This window comes from Arachis hypogaea, chromosome 11 (genome assembly GCF_003086295.3).
Source record: "Arachis hypogaea cultivar Tifrunner chromosome 11, arahy.Tifrunner.gnm2.J5K5, whole genome shotgun sequence".
Lineage (NCBI taxonomy): Eukaryota > Viridiplantae > Streptophyta > Magnoliopsida > Fabales > Fabaceae > Arachis > Arachis hypogaea.
In genome coordinates this window covers 37,882,609-37,899,871 of record NC_092046.1, presented here as the reverse complement: position 1 = coordinate 37,899,871, position 17,263 = coordinate 37,882,609, and the positions used below count along the sequence as shown (strand labels likewise).

At 39.9% G+C, this 17,263-nt stretch overlaps 1 non-coding gene and 1 pseudogene across 1 annotated transcript; one reads left to right on the top strand and one right to left on the bottom strand.

Moving 5' to 3' along the window:
- The first annotated feature begins 6,827 nt into the window (after nt 1–6,827).
- On the top strand, nt 6,828–6,935 carry LOC112724552 (small nucleolar RNA R71). The gene has a single exon (XR_003163709.1). It is a non-coding gene; the product is annotated as a small nucleolar RNA R71 (small nucleolar RNA).
- A 9,422-nt stretch (nt 6,936–16,357) lies between these two features.
- Nucleotides 16,358–16,459, bottom strand: LOC112724159 (small nucleolar RNA R71; annotated as a pseudogene).
- Nucleotides 16,460–17,263: the final 804 nt, after the last annotated feature.

The following is a 17,263-nucleotide window of genomic DNA, read 5'->3' as shown; positions in this document are numbered from 1 at the left end:
ACCTAATGAAACTAATGAGAAATGCTTGTAAAACTAGCATAAGATGACTTGTCATCACTACACTTGGAAAAATATAACAAGGATAGAACTTCCAATTAATCATTCCCCCGGTCAAGGCTTTTTATTCTGAATACATAAATCTCTTTTAATTTACATTGCTTTAATTTAAAATCATTTATTTTCCTGTTCTCTAACTCTTAAAATTTCTCGGAAAACTCCTGATTAATAAAATAGCACACTTTTGTCAACTCGTTGGGAGGTGACCTAGGATTTCTACTCCCAGTATTTTTATTCTAAATTTGTGACAACCCTTCTAAATTGATAAGCAGATGTTCGTCGATTAGGAACTTTACTCGCAACGTTAATTCTATATTAATTTCTTAATCGGCTAATTTCTGCCCGCATCAATTTTTGGCGCCGTTGCCGGGGAGTTACAATTGTGTGGTAAATTATTAGTTGGTGTACATATTTTTTATTTTTGCATATTTTATTTTATTTATTACCATGAGATGTATGTTTCTTTCATTGAATGACGCGTTCACTGCCTGACCCGAGATTAGCCACGTTTGATCCTGAAATTGAAAGAACTATTTCACGTATTAGGCGAGCTCGACGTAGGTTAGCCTCTGACGGTGGTAAAGTGGTTCTTACCAATTCACCAGTCTTATCTGAGGGCGAATCTGAAGCGCCATCTGAGGAAGAAACAAGCTCCTCTTCTATTGATACTGTTGATTTACGTGCAGGTAATATGGCGGAGCCCAGAAGGATTACTCTCCAGGAAGAGGGAGCTCCAGACTTTACACTGCAATCGTATCTAGCGCGTCACCCAAATCTGGCTGCAGAATTTGAACTGAAGACTGCGCTAATTAACCTAATACCTAAGTTTCATGGCTTACTTGCTCAGGAGCCTATCAAGCACCTTAGAGACTTTCAGACAGCCTGCTCAACTGCTAGGCGTCATGGTGTAGATGAGACTACTATTTTGCTATCTGCCTTCCCGTTTTCTCTTGAGGAAAAGGCAAGGGAGTGGTTCTACACTCAACCTGAAGCAGTCGTTAGCAACTGGGATCTGCTCAGAAGGGAGTTCCTGGAAAAATACTTTCCATCTGAAGTTACTGATAGACTGAGGATGGAGATTTCCTGCATTATCCAAGGCGAGTCAGAGACCCTTTACGAATATTGGGAACGCTTTAGGAATCTCCTAGACTCGTGCCCCCACCACAAGATTGACCAAATGGTGTTGGTGGACGAAATTGTGATCACATTAATGTAGTACTCTTTGTTATTGTATGGAATCATTATTATGGCTCTTTACTATGTGTGGACACAACTCCGTTCAACTAACCAGCAAGTGTACTGGGTCGTCCAAGTAATAAACCTTACGTGAGTAAGGGTCGATCCCACAGAGATTGTTGGCTTGAAGCAAGCTATGGTCACCTTGCAAATCTCAGTCAGGCGGATTTAAACATGATATTTTATTAGATTAAAATAAACAATAAAAGGGATAGAGATACTTATGTAGATTCATTGGCAGGGATTTCAGATAAGCGAATGGAGATGCTTTTTGTTCCTCTGAACCTCTGCTTTCTTGCTATCTTCATCCAATCAGTCTTACTCCTTTCCATGGCTGGCTTTATGTGATACATCACCACTGTCAATGGCTACTTTCGGTCATCTCTCGGGAAAATGATCCAATGCCCTGTCACGGCACGACTAATCGTCTGGAGGCATCACCGTTGTCAATGGCTTCATCTTATCCTCTCAGTGAATAATATGCTCACGCACCCTGTCACGGCACGGCTATTCATCTGTCGGTTCTCGATCATGCTGGAACAGGATTTACTATCCTTTTGCGTCTGTCACTAACGCCCTGCAATCGCGAGTTAGGAGCTCGTCACAGTCATTCAATCATTGAATCCTACTCAGAATACCACGGACAAGGTTTAGACTTTCCGGATTCTCTTGAATGCCGCCATCATTCTAGCTTACGCCACGAAGATTCTGGTTAGGAGATCTAAGAGATACTCATTCTAGCTTAATTCATGTAGAACGGAAGTGTTTGTCAGGCACGCGTTCATAAGGGAGAAGGATGATGAGCGTCACACATAATCATCACCTTCATCACGTTCTTGGGTGCGAATGGATATCTTAGAAGCGAAATAAGAAGAATTGAATAGAAAACAGTAGTACTTTGCATTAATCTTTGAGGAACAGCAGAGCTCTACACCTTAATCTATGGAGTGTAGAAACTCTACCGTTGAAAATACATAAGTGAAGGTCCAGGCATGGCCGAGATGGCCAGCCCCTCTGATCTAAGAACCAGGCGTCCAAAGATGCCTAATACAATAGTAAGAGGTCCTATTTATAATAAACTAACTACTAGGGTTTACATGAGTAAGTATTTGATGTATAAATCCACTTCCGGGGCCCACTTGGTGTGTGTTTGGGCTGAGCTTAAGTGTTGCACGTGCAGAGGCCATTTGTGGAGTTGAACGCCAGTTTCTGTGCCAGTTTGGGCGTTCAACTCTGGTTTTGGATCCTTTTCTGGCGCTAGACGCCAGATTTGGGCAGAAGGCTGGCGTTGAACGCCAGTTTACATCGTCAATTCTTGGCCAAAGTATGGACTATTATATATTTCTGGAAAGCCCTGGATGTCTACTTTCCAAAGCAATTGGAAGCGTGCCATTTCGAGTTCTGTAGCTCCAGAAAATCCACTTTGAGTGCAGGGAGGTCAGAATCCAACAGCATCAGCAGTCCTTTTTCAACCTCTGAATCTGATTTCTGCTCAAGTCCCTCAATTTCAGCCAGAAAATACCTGAAATCACAGAAAAACACACAAACTCATAGTAAAGTCCAGAAATGTGAATTTAACATAAAATCTATTAAAAACATCCCTAAAAGTAACTAGATCCTACTAAAAACAATGTCAAAAAGCGTATAAATTATCCGCTCATCACAACACCAAACTTAAATTGTTGCTTGTCCCCAAGCAACTGAAAATAAAAATAGGATAAAAAGAATAGAATATACTGTAAATTCCAAACTATCAATGAAACAGAGCTTCAATCATATGAGCGGGACTTATAGCCTTTTGCCTCTTGAATAGTTTTGGCATCTCACTTTATCCATTGAGGTTCAGAATGATTGGCATCTATAGGAACTCAGAGTTCAGATAGTGTTATTGATTCTCCTAGTTCAGTATGATGATTCTTGAACACAGCTATTTTATGAGTCTTGGCCGTGGCCCTAAGCACTTTGTTTTCCAGTATTACCACCGGATACATAAATGCCACAGACACATAATTGGGTGAACCTTTTCAGATTGTGACTCAGCTTTGCTAAAGTCCCCAATTAGAGGTGTCCAGGGTTCTTAAGCACACTCTTTTTTTGCTTTGGACCTTGACTTTAACCGCTCAGTCTCAAGTTTTCACTTGACACCTACACGCCACAAGCACATGGTTAGGGACAGCTTGGTTTAGCCGCTTAGACCAGGATTTTATTCCTTTAGGCCCTCCTATCCACTGATGCTCAAAGCCTTGGGATCCTTTTTATTTCCCTTGCCTTTTGGTTTTAAGGGTTATTGGCTTTTTGCTATTGCCTCTTGGTTTTAAGAGCTTTGGCTTTTTCTGCTTGCTTTTTCTTTTTCTTTCTATTTTTTTTTTTCGCCTAATTTTTTTCTATATTTTTTTTCTGCAAGCTTTGTTCTTTGCTGCTTTTTCTTGCATCAAGAATCATTTTTATGATTTTTCAGATTATCAAATAACATGTCTCCTAGTCATCATTCTTTCAAGAGCCAACATATTTAACATTCTTAAACAACAACTTTAAAAGACATATGCACTGTTCAAGCATACATTCAGAAAACAAGAAGTATTGTCACCACATCAATATAATTAAACTAAGTTCAAAGATAAATTCGAAACTCATGTACTTCTTGTTCTTTTGAATTAAAACATTTTTCATTTAAGAGAGGTGATGGATTCATAGGACATTCATATCTTTAAGACAAAGTTACTAACTATTAATGATCATGTAATTAAGACACAAACATAGATAAGCACATAACATAGAAAATGGAAAACAGAGAAAGTAAGAACAAGGAATGAGTCCACCTTAGTGATGTCCTTGAGCTCTTTTATGTCTCTTCCTTGTCTTTGCTGCTCCTCCTTCATTGCTTTTAGATCTTCTTTGATTTCATGAAGGATGATGGAGTGCTCTTGATGTTCCACCCTTAGTTGCTTCCAATAATTGTGTGGAAGAAAATGTATCCCCTGAGGTATCTCAGGGATCTCTTGATTTGCAGTCAAATGTTCTACCACTGAGCTATAGACCCTTGATGGAAGCTTTTGTCTTCCCTTTCCTCTTTCTAGAGGTTTCTCTGGCCTTAGGTGCCATCAATGGTTATGGAAAAAACAAAAAAGCTATGCTTTTACCACACCAAACTTAGAATGTTGCTCGCCCTCGAGCAAAGGAAGAAAGACTGAAGAAGATATGGAGGAGATGGATGGGAGTGTGTATTCGGCCATATGGGTCGGATTGGGTGGGAGAGAGATGTTGAATTTTGAAGGTAGTGGGTGTATGGATGTGAGTGGTAAATGGATAACAGAAGGGATGAGTGTTTATTGGGAATAGAGGATGATTGAGAAGAGAGAAGAGAGTGAGTGAAGGTAGGTGGGGATCCTGTGGGGTCCACAGATCCTGAGGTGTCAAGGCATTTACATCCCTGCACCAATTTAGGCATGCAAAATGCCCTTGCACACAACTCTGGGTGTTCAGCGCCAGGTTGGTGCCCATTCTGGGCGTTCAACGCCCCTTTGCTGCCATTTCTGGCGTTGAACGCCAGAACCATGCTTGTTCTGGGCGTTCAGCGCCAGGATGCTCCCATTCTGGGCGTTCAGCGCCAGAACTATGCTCTGTTCTGGCGTTTGAACGCCAGACAGATGCTCCTCCAGGGTGTGATTTTTCTTCTGCTATTTTTGATTTCGTTTTCAATTTTTTTCTATTTATTTTGTGACTCCACATGATCATGAACCTAAGAAAACATGAAAAACAATGAAAATAAAAGTTAGATAAACATTGGGTTGCCTCCCAACAAGCGCTTCTTTAATGTCAATAGCTTGACAGTGGGCTCTCATGGAGCCTCACAGATGTGCAGAGCTTTGTTGAGACTCTCCAACACCAAACTTAGAGTTTGGATATGGGAGTTCAACACCAAACTTAGAGTTTGGTTGTGGCCTCCCAACACCAAACTTAGAGTTTGACTGTGGGGGCTTGGGTTGACTCTGCTTTGAGAGAAGCTTTTTCTGCTTCCTCTCCATGGTTGCAGAGGGAGATCCTTGAGTTTTGAATACAAGGGAGTTCTCATTCCATTGAAGGACTATTTCACCTCTGTCAACATCAATCACAGCTCTTACTGTGGCCAGGAAAGGTCTTCCTAGGATGATGGATTCATCCTCTTCCTTTCCAGTATCCAGGACTATGAAATCAGCAGGGATGTAAAGGCCCTCAACTTTTACCAATACATCTTCTACGTGCCCATAAGCCTGTCTTCTTGAGCTGTCTGCCATCTCTAGTGAGATTTTAGCAGCTTGCACCCCATAGATTCCCAGTTTCTCTATTACAGAGAGGGGCATGAGGTTTATTCCTGAACCAAGGTCACACAGAGCCTTAAAGATCATGGTGCCTATGGTACAGGGTATTATGAACTTTCCAGGATCCTGTCTCTTCTGAGGCAATGTCAGTTGATCCAGATCACTTAGTTCATTGATGAACAAGGGAGGTTCAACTTCCCAAGCATCAATGCCAAACAATTTGGCATTCAGCTTCATGATTGCACCAAGAAACTTGGTAGTTTGCTCTTCAGTGACATCCTCATTCTCTTCAGAAGAGGAATACTCATCAGAGCTCATGAAGGGCATAAGGAGGTTCAATGGAATCTCTATGGTCTCTAGATGAGCCTCAGAGTCCTTTGGTTCCTCAGAGGGAAGCTCCTTATTGACCACTGGACGTCCCAGGGGGTCTTCCTCCTTGGGATTCACGTCCTCTCCTCTCCTCACAGGTTCGGCCATGGCGCTTATGTCAATGGCCTTGCACTCTCCTTTTGGGTTCTCTTCTGTATTGCTTGGGAGAGTACTAGGAGGGATTTCAGTGATCCTTTTACTCAGCTGGCCCACTTGTGCTTCCAGATTTCTAATGGAAGACCTTGTTTCATTCATGAAACTTACAGTGGCCTTAGATAGATCAGAGACTAGATTTGCTAAATTAGAAGCATTTTGTTCAGAGTTCTCTGTCTGTTGCTGAGTTGATGATGGAAAAGGCTTGCTATTGCTAAACCTGTTTCTTCCACCATTATTAAAGCCTTGTTGAGGCTTTTGATCCTTCCATGAGAAATTTGGATGATTTCTCCATGTTGAGTTATAGGTGTTTCCATAAGGTTCACCTAAGTAATTAACCTCTGCTATTGCAGGGTTCTCAGGATCATAGGCTTCTTCTTCAGAAGATGCCTCTTGAGTACTGTTGGATGCAGCTTGCATTCCATGCAGACTCTGAGAAATCATATTGACTTGCTGAGTCAATATTTTGTTCTGAGCCAATATGGCATTCAGAGTATCAACTTCAAGAACTCCCTTCTTCATAGGCGTCCCATTACTCACAGGATTCCTTTCAGAAATGTACATGAACTGGTTATTAGCAACCATGTCAATGAGTTCTTGAGCTTCTGCAGGCGTTTTCTTTAGGTGAATGGATCCACCTGCAGAAGTGTCCAGTGACATCTTTGATAGCTCAGATAAACCATCATAGAATATATCCAGGATGGTCCATTCTGAAAGCATGTCAGAAGGACACTTTTTGGTCAACTGTTTGTATCTTTCCCAAGCTTCATAGAGGGATTCACCTTCTTTCTGTCTGAAGGTTTGAACATCAGCTCTAAGCTTGCTCAGCTTTTGAGGAGGAAAGTACTTGGCTAAGAAAGCCGTGACCAGCTTATCCCAAGAGTTCAGGCTGTCTTTAGGTTGAGAATCCAACCATAATCTAGCTCTGTCTCTTACAGCAAAAGGGAAAAGCATGAGCCTGTAGACTTCAGGATCTATTCCATTAGTCTTAACAGTATCACATATCTGCAAGAATTCAGTCAAGAACTGAAAAGGATCTTCAGATGGAAGTCCATGAAACTTGCAGTTCTGCTGCATCAGAGAAACTAATTGAGGTTTCAGCTCAAAGTTGTTTGCTCCAATGGCAGGAATGGAGATGCTTCTTCCATGTAAATTGGAATTAGGTGCAGTAAAGTCACCAAGCATCCTCCTTGCATTATTATTATTTTCGGCTGCCATCTCCTCTGCCTGTTCTAAAATTTCTGAAAGGTTATCTCTGGATTGTTGTATTTTAGCTTCTCTTAATTTTCTCTTCAGAGTTCTTTCAGGTTCTGGATCTGCTTCCACAAGAATGTTCTTATCCTTGCTCCTGCTCATATGACAAGGAAGAATGGCCAGAAAAATGATAATAATAATAGAGATCCTTTATACCACAGTATAGGGATCCCTTTGTAAGTAGAAGAAGAGGGGGAGATAAAGGATGTGATGTAAAGGAAGAAACACAACTGTGAGGATTGGAATGTGAGATGAGATGTTAGGACATGAATGAATAAATAGAATGAGATGGGGGAAGAATAATTTTCGAAAATTATTTTGAAAAGGAGTTAGTGATTTTTGAAAATTGGTTTTTGAAAATTAGTTAGTATTTTTCGAAAATTTTTTAATTCAAAAATAAAAAATAAAAATAATTAGTTAATTAAAAAGAAATTTTTGAAAAAGTAGAGAGAGAGAGAGTTAGTTAGGTGGTTTTGAAAAAGTTAAGAAACAAACAAAAAGTTAGTTAGTTAGTTGAAACAAATTTTGAAAAGATAAGTAGTTAGGAGGTTAGGAAAGATATTTTGAAAAGATATTTTTGAAAAAGATAAGATAAGAAGATCTTTTTGAAAAGATATGATTGAAATTAGTTTTGAAAAAGATTTGATTTTTAAAATCACAATTAATGACTTGATTCATAAGAAATCACAAGATATGATTCTAGAACTTAAAGTTTGAATCTTTCTTGACAAGCAAGTAACAAACTTCAAATTTTTGAATCAAAACATTAATTGTTTAAGTTATTTTCGAAAATTATGATTTAAAATGAGAAAAAGATTTTTGAAAAATATTTTTGGAATTTTCGAAAATAACTAAGAATTTTGAAAAAGATTTGATTTTTGAAAAAGATTTTGAAAAAGATAAGATTTTCAAATTGAAAATTTGATTTGACTCATTTGCAACAACTTGATTTTAAAAAATTTTTGAAAAAGTCAACTCAAATTTTCGAATTTGATGAGAGAAAAAGGGAAATATATTATTTTTTTTATTTTTGAATTTTTATGATGCAAGAGAAAAACATGAAAATTATGCAATGCATGAAATTTTTAGATCAAAACATGTGATGCATGCAAGAATGCTATGAATGTCAAGATGAACACCAAGAACACTTTGAAGATCATGATGAACATCAAGAACACATTTTTGAAAAATCTTTAATGCAAGGAAAACATGCAAGACACCAAACTTAGAATTCTTTAATGCTTAGACACTAAGAATTCAAGAATGCATATGAAAAACACTATACAACACAAAACAAACAAATCATCAAGATCAAACAAGAAGACTTACCAAGAACAACTTGAAGATCATGAAGAACACCATGAATGCATGAAATTTTCGAAAGATTTGCAAGATGTATATGCAAATGACACCAAACTTATGATATGACTCAAGACTCAAACAAGAAACACAAAATATTTTTGATTTTTTTGATTTTCTAATTTTTTTGGATTTTTATTTTATATTTTTCGAAAAATTCTTTTGAAAAAGAAAATAAGGGTTCCAAAATTATTAATATGAATTCCAGGAATCTTGCCATGTTAGTCTTAAAGCTCCAATCAAAGGGTCAGGCATGGCTTAATAGCCAGCCAAGCTTTAATCAAAATATGAGTATAATTCAGACATGACAAGCCTAACATGCTCTATCCAAAAGAATTAGACATGGCTTTACAGCCAGCCAGGCTGCAACATATAATTACATGGGCTGGAGTGATTAGTTGAATACCAATCCCAAAGTAGTTTGGGTATGGCTTTACAGCCAGATATGATTCAACATATTTCATGAAACACTAGAATTCATTCTTAAAATTTTGAAGCCATAGAATAATTTATTTTTGAAAATATTTTTAAATTTTTTTTTTTCGAAAACAGATCAGAAAATTTTAGAAATATTTTCGAAAAATTTTTGAAAAGAAAATAAAATAAAAAGAAAATTACCTAATCTGAGCAACAAGATGAGCCGTCAGTTGTCCAAACTCAAACAATCCCCGGCAACGGCGCCAAAAACTTGGTGGACGAAATTGTGATCACATTAATGTAGTACTCTTTGTTATTGTATGGAATCATTATTATGGCTCTTTACTATGTGTGGACACAACTCCGTTCAACTAACCAGCAAGTGTACTGGGTCGTCCAAGTAATAAACCTTACGTGAATAAGGGTCGATCCCACAGAGATTGTTGGCTTGAAGCAAGCTATGGTCACCTTGCAAATCTCAGTCAGGCGGATTTAAACATGATATTTTATTAGATTAAAATAAACAATAAAAGGGATAGAGATACTTATGTAGATTCATTGGCAGGGATTTCAGATAAGCGAATGGAGATGCTTTTCGTTCCTCTGAACCTCTGCTTTCTTGCTATCTTCATCCAATCAGTCTTACTCCTTTCCATGGCTGGCTTTATGTGATACATCACCACTGTCAATGGCTACTTTCGGTCATCTCTCGGGAAAATGATCCAATGCCCTGTCACGGCACGGCTAATCGTCTGGAGGCATCACCGTTGTCAATGGCTTCATCTTATCCTCTCAGTGAATAATATGCTCACGCACCCTGTCACGGCACGGCTATTCATCTGTCGGTTCTCGATCATGCTGGAATAGGATTTACTATCCTTTTGCGTCTGTCACTAACGCCCTGTAATCGCGAGTTAGGAGCTCGTCACAGTCATTCAATCATTGAATCCTACTCGGAATACCACGGACAAGGTTTAGACTTTCCGGATTCTCTTGAATGCCGCCATCATTCTAGCTTACGCCACGAAGATTCTGGTTAGGAGATCTAAGAGATACTCATTCTAGCTTAATTCATGTAGAACGGAAGTGTTTGTCAGGCACGCGTTCATAAGGGAGAAGGATGATGAGCGTCACACATAATCATCACCTTCATCACGTTCTTGGGTGCGAATGGATATCTTAGAAGTGAAATAAGAAGAATTGAATAGAAAACAGTAGTACTTTGCATTAATCTTTGAGGAACAGCAGAGCTCTACACCTTAATCTATGGAGTGTAGAAACTCTACCGTTGAAAATACATAAGTGAAGGTCCAGGCATGGCCGAGATGGCCAGCCCCTCTGATCTAAGAACCAGGCGTCCAAAGATGCCTAATACAATAGTAAGAGGTCCTATTTATAATAAACTAGCTACTAGGGTTTACATGAGTAAGTATTTGATGTATAAATCCACTTCCGGGGCCCACTTGGTGTGTGTTTGGGCTGAGCTTAAGTGTTGCACGTGCAGAGGCCATTTGTGGAGTTGAACGCCAGTTTCTGTGCCAGTTTGGGCGTTCAACTCTGGTTTTGGATCCTTTTCTGGCGCTGGACGCCAGATTTGGGCAGAAGGCTGGCGTTGAACGCCAGTTTACGTCGTCAATTCTTGGCCAAAGTATGGACTATTATATATTGCTAGAAAGCCCTGGATGTGTACTTTCCAACGCAATTGGAAGCGCACCATTTCGAGTTCTGTAGCTCCAGAAAATCCACTTTGAGTGCAGGGAGGTCAGAATCCAACAGCATCAGCAGTCCTTTTTCAACCTCTGAATCTTATTTCTGCTCAAGTCCCTCAATTTCAGCCAGAAAATACCTGAAATCACAGAAAAACACACAAACTCATAGTAAAGTCCAGAAATGTTAATTTAACATAAAATCTATTAAAAACATCCCTAAAAGTAACTAGATCCTACTAAAAACATACTAAAAACAATGTCAAAAAGCATATAAATTATCCGCTCATCAGGTGTTGATCAGCTACTTCACACAAGGCTTGAAGTCTCAGGATAAGACTACATTAGATGCTGCAAGTAATGGCTCTCTGAAAAGTACAAGACGGCAACAGAAGCGTGGCAACTGATCACCAATCTAGCTAAATCTACCCAGAATATCAGGCACCGGAACAACCATCCCAAGGCTATTGCGGAGGTTTCCTCTAGCAGTGAGACTGCTGCTCTCACTCAGACTCTGAGAGAGATAACCAACATACTGAAGCAGCTACAGCTGAATCAACAACAACCTCAGCCTCCCCCATCACAACACAGTCAAAAATTGGTTCCTCAAAGAGTATGCAGAATATGTGCCGATTATACTCATTACACTGATGAGTGTCCGCAGCTCCAACAAGAAGACAACACCTTGGCAGCCACTCATAACTTCTATGACCACCCGAATCAAGGATACTATCAACAAGGCGGCAATTATAACTAAGGTGGGAACCATAACCAAGGTTCGCAAGACAACTCCAACCAAGGGTGGAGGGATAACTCCAACCAAGAATGGAGAGACAACTATAACAGAGGAGGCAAAGACAACCAAGGAAATCAGGGGTGGAATAATAATAACAATCAGCAAAACCGGTATCAGTAGCATCCTCCCTATCAACAGCAGAACCAAAACCAGCCTTATAGAGCACCTCACCAAAGGCAGTCCCAAGCGCCTCAGAACAACCAATAGCAGGCCCCTCAAATCACTTACCCCCCTTCTTCTTCTAATGATGAGATGCTTCGTACTGTGACGCAAGGACACTAAGACATTCAGAATTCAATTCAATCTTCCATGAATTGTATTAGCTCAAATTAGGGTTTCCTAATTACCTCTAACAATCAACCTTCAATCTCTAGTGCAATTCCTTCTCAACCTTTACCCAACCCCAAAGGTGGCATCAATGCCATTACTTTAAGGTCCGGAACCACACTGTAAGAGAGGAGTCATGAGGAGCCAAGCTTAAAGGAGAACATTCAAGTTGAAGATGTTATTGAGGTAGAAGATGCTGAAGAAGAGGATGAAGTACAAGACATAGTTGAAGAAGAAGCAGCTCAACCAGAGAATAATGCACCAAAAGAAGCTAAAGTTACAAGAGATGCCATCCCTATCCCCTTTCCACACCTTGCTAGGAAGTCCAGAAAGCAGATGGAGCTCGAACCAAAGATGGTGGAGATCTTCAAAAAGGTTGAGGTAACCATTCCACTTTTTTGTGCCATTAACTAGGTACCTAAATATGCGAAGCTTCTAAAGGATTTATGCATGCATAAGGATAGAATACAGGATTTAGAAAACATTCCCTTAGGTAGTTCAATATCTGCTTTAATGGGTACCATACCAGAAAAATGTGGGGATCCAGGGCCATGTATGGTTACATGTACCATTGGGGGTGTAATATTTTCTGACTGCATGTGTGATTTAGGAGCGTGTGTGAGTATTATGCCATTGTCTGTATATGATGCTTTGAGGCTCCCTCCCTTAAAAAGGTCGGCAGCTCGTTTTGTTTTGGCAGATAAAAGCATAATCACAGTGGTTGGAATTGCTGAGGATGTGCTGGTGAGCATTAAGGGGCTCACATTTCCTATTGACTTCTATATTTTGGAGATGTCCCCTAATGATTCAGGAAGACCATCATCCATCCTGCATGGAAGGCCATTCCTAAAGACTTCAAAGTTCAAATTAATTGCCTTCTCAGGAACTTACTCTTTTGAGATAGATGGCAGAGCAGTGAGCTTCAAATTTTATGAAGCTATGAAGCACCCTCCAGAAGATCATTCTATCTTCCAGTGCAACATCATTGATGACACTGTAGCTGCAGTTCACCAAGAAGAAGTAGAAGAGATGCACATGGAGCAAGATACAAGTGTGGGAAAACCCTCTGAACATGATGCCAGGGCATTTTGGTCAGTTTCACTAACCTTTTCTTTACTGTTTTTAGGGTAGTTTCATGAATTTCCTTAGGAAATAAGCTAGTTTTGGGTAGATATTCACTTACATCTTGATTCAAGCATACATTGTGCACTTTACATAATTTCATGAGGATTTTGCATGAATTTAAGGACAAAATTGGATGTTGCATTTCCCATGACTTGGACTAGAACTTTGATGCACGTTATTGCTTGATTTCAGGACAAAGGAAGCAAAGAAGAACCACATTAGTGGCTACATTAGTTATGCTAACGTTAACACTAACGTGGAATGGGAGTAACTTGCAAAGTTAATGAGAAAAGTGATTGCCAATAATGCTCTCAAAGCCATCATTGCCCACGTTAAGAGTCACGTTAACTAAGTTAACGTGAACTCTAACGTGGAAGTAAAGAAATGGAGCCAACGTTAGTGACACTTAACATTATCACTAACGTTGGACCAAGATCATGAGTGGCCACGTTAGAGTCCACGTTAACTTAGTTAACGTGGCCTCTAACGTTAAGAAGAAAGGGGGAGCCAACGTTAGTGACACTCAACATTGTCACTAACGTTGGCCAAAGCACATTAAGCCACGTTAACTCCCACGTTAACCTAGTTAACATGGAAGCTAACGTGAAGGAACAAAGTGGTCGACAACGTTAGTGACACCCAACATTGTCACTAACGTTGGAAGAACACAAGCCCCCAATGAGCCACGTTGACTCCCACGTTAACCTAGTTAACGTGGAAGCTAACGTGAAGAAAGAAGGTGATCGCCAACGTTAGTGACACCCAACATTGTCACTAACGTTGGAAGGAGCCACACATGCCACCATGAGCCACGTTAACTCCCACGTTAACTTAGTTAACGTGGAAGCTAACGTGGATAAGGGAAAGATGAGCCAACGTTAGTGACACTCAACTTTGTCACTAACGTTGGAGATGGCTAGCAAGGCCACGTTAGAAGCCACGTTAACCGAGTTAACGTGGACTCTAACGTGGAAAATAAGGGCAATTTGGAACGTTAGTGACAATGGTAAGTGTCACTAACGTTCTCGAAGGATGGCAAGCCTACGTTAAAAGAGCCACGTTAACTAAGTTAACATGGACTCTAACATAGGGAAGGGGTAGGCTTCTCAACGTTATTGGGAAAGTTGAGTCCCAATAACGTGTGCGAAGGACATAGTGGAAACGTTAGTGGCAACGTTTGTGCCACTAACGTTGAGGTTAACGTGGCTTTTAACTTTGGTGAGGAACGTTAGTGAAAAAGGTGATTGTCACTAACGTTCTCGAACCCATATTTTCACTGAACGTTAATACCACTAACTTCCTGAGCCAAAGCCCCTGCCCACTTCATACTTTCTCTCTGCAAGTAAAAGCTAAGCCCAATGAAGAAGAGAACTACTTCAAACTCAAGATCCAAAGGCCCAAGACTTGAAGAATCAACTAGAAGAACAGAAGAGTAGTATATATAGGAGTAGCTTTGAAATATTTTGGGAGTTGGAAATTATAGGGAGCCTTTTGGCATAGAACTACTCTCTGTATTTACTTTCTCTGCACTTCTAGTTTTTATGATGTATTCTCCATCTTTGTTTTCATTTTCCAGAGCTATAAACAACTAAACCCCTTTCATTGGGTTAGGGAGCTCTGTTGTAATTTGATGGATCAATATTAGTTTTCATTATTCTTCTTCTATCTTTTCTCTTGATTTTACTTGAAAGCTTTCGATCTTCATCCAATTGGATAGTTATCTTGGAAAAGAAGCTATTCATACTTGGATCTCTTCTGAACCTTGAAAGAGGAATGAAGAGATCAAGCTAGAAATGGTTTCTCATGCTGGACCAAATTGGGTTTGGATGAATATGTGACTATAATCCTCTCAACACTTGATTTGGGAAATGCATGTGGTATAATCAGTGACCATACTTCATCTCTTCTCATGAGCAATTGACCAAGGAATTGGTTATTGATCAAGATTTGAGAGATTGAATTACAAGAAATTGTAATTCAATCACTTAAGATTGCCAAGGAGATCAATGAGTGCATTGATTGAGGAAGAGATGAAAATGAGATTGATCCGGAGAATGCAACATCTCCTAAGCCCAATGAACTCCCCATTTCTGATCTTACCCATTCTCTTTATTTTTTGTCATTTACATTTATGAGCAATTCCCCCATTCCCATTTAAGATTCTGCAATTTACTTTCTGCCATTTACTTTTCCGCCATTTAATTTTCTGCACCTCTCAACTCAATTTCTGATTCACTCAACTAGAACATTCCTCTAATTAAAGTTGCTAGATCAATCAATCCTTGTGGGATTCGACCTCACTCTATTGTGAGTTTTTACTTGACGACAAATTCGGTACACTTGCCGAAGGAAATTTGTTATGAGACAAGTTTTCCGTGCATCAAGTTTATGGCGCCGTTGCCGGGGATTGATTGTGCATCAACAATGATTAGATTGGATGATAACTAGATTGATCATTTTATTTTTGTTTAATTTAAACTTCTGTTTGAGTTATTTACTTCCTATTTAGTTAATTTCTTCCCTTCCCCCTACTTTTTCTTTGCTATTTACCATTCATCGCACTAACCCACTAACTGTTTGATATATTGCATCACTCACACTAACAGTAATTCTGACAGATATACTTTCTGCACCTATTCTCTTTGCTTGTACTTGTTGGTTGTATGACAGGGAGAAGAAGCGGGGCTTCAACTTCCTTTGATTCTGAACCTGAGAGAACCTTCCTTAGACTAAGGAGGGAGGCAAGAGAAAAATGTGTAGTTGGTGGTGAAGAAGAGGAGGAACACTTTAAGGAATACTTTGAACCAAACATGGAAGAAAACATGGAAAACCATCATGAAGAAGAGGCTCACAACCATGGCAGAAGAGGTGGAGCAAATCATGCTGGGGAGGATAGAAGAGTTTTAGGCTCTTATATCAATCCAAACCCAGGGAACTATGGAAGTAGCATTCAAAAGCCAACCATCCATGCCAACAATTTTGAACTGAAGCCACAGCTCATCACCCTTGTTCAGAACAACTGTTTGTTCGGAGGGAGTGTCCAAGAGGACCCCAATCAATATCTAACCACCTTCCTGAGAATATGTGACACAGAGAAGTCTAATAGTGTTCATCCTGATGCCTATAGACTGCTCTTATTTCCATTCTCACTCAGGGATAAGGCAGCTAAGTGGCTGGAGTCTTTCCCAAGGGAGAGCTTGACAACTTGGGAAGACGTGGTGAACAAATTTTAGCAAGATTTTACCCCCTCAACGAATCATAGGCTGAGAGTTGAGGTCCAAACTTTCAGGCAACAAGATGGTGAGACTTTATATGAAGCATGGGAGAGGCTTAAAGACTTAACAAGGAGGTGCCCACCGGATATGTTCAACGAATGGGTGCTGCTGCACATTTTCTATGAAGGGCTCTCTTATGAGTAAAAGAAGGCCATAGACCATTCATCCGGAGGATCTTTGAACAAGAAGAAGACTATTGAGGAAGCCATAGACGTCATTGAAACAGTAGCAGAGAACGACTAATTCTATGCTTCCGAAAGAGGGAACACAAGAGGAGTAATGGAGCTAAATAATGTAGATGCTCTGCTGGCCCAAAACAAGCTCATTACCTAGCAGCTGGCTAACCTCACCAAGAAGATGGAGAGGAACCAAGTAGCAGCAGTCTCCACTTCATCAACAACCCAAGAAGGAGTGAATGAAGAAGCAGAGAGTAGCCAGGAGCAAGCCAACTACATTGGGAATTCACCTAGGAAAAATCATGATCCATACTCCAAGACCTACAACCCTGGATGGAGGAATCACCCAAAATTTGGGTGGGAAAATCAACAAGACCAAAGCCTTGATCAAAGACGCCCAAATCCAAACAATGCAGCCACCTAACACTTCACATCTAGACCATATCAACACCCCCATAACAACACCTCCCCACATTCATATCAAGGCCAGAATAACCCTACTCAGCCTAACCTGTCATCATTTGATGAAAGAATCTCAAGGATTGAGAATCTACTTGAAGGCCTAAGCAATGAGATTCAAGACAACAAGATCTTCAAGGAGGATGTAACAACCCTGATTTTCGAGTACATGAGATCTTTTCTGAAAGTACGGGTTTCTCCAGAAGATCAGTAAAGGGAACACCTCTGTTATATCATCAAGCATCTCAATCCTCAT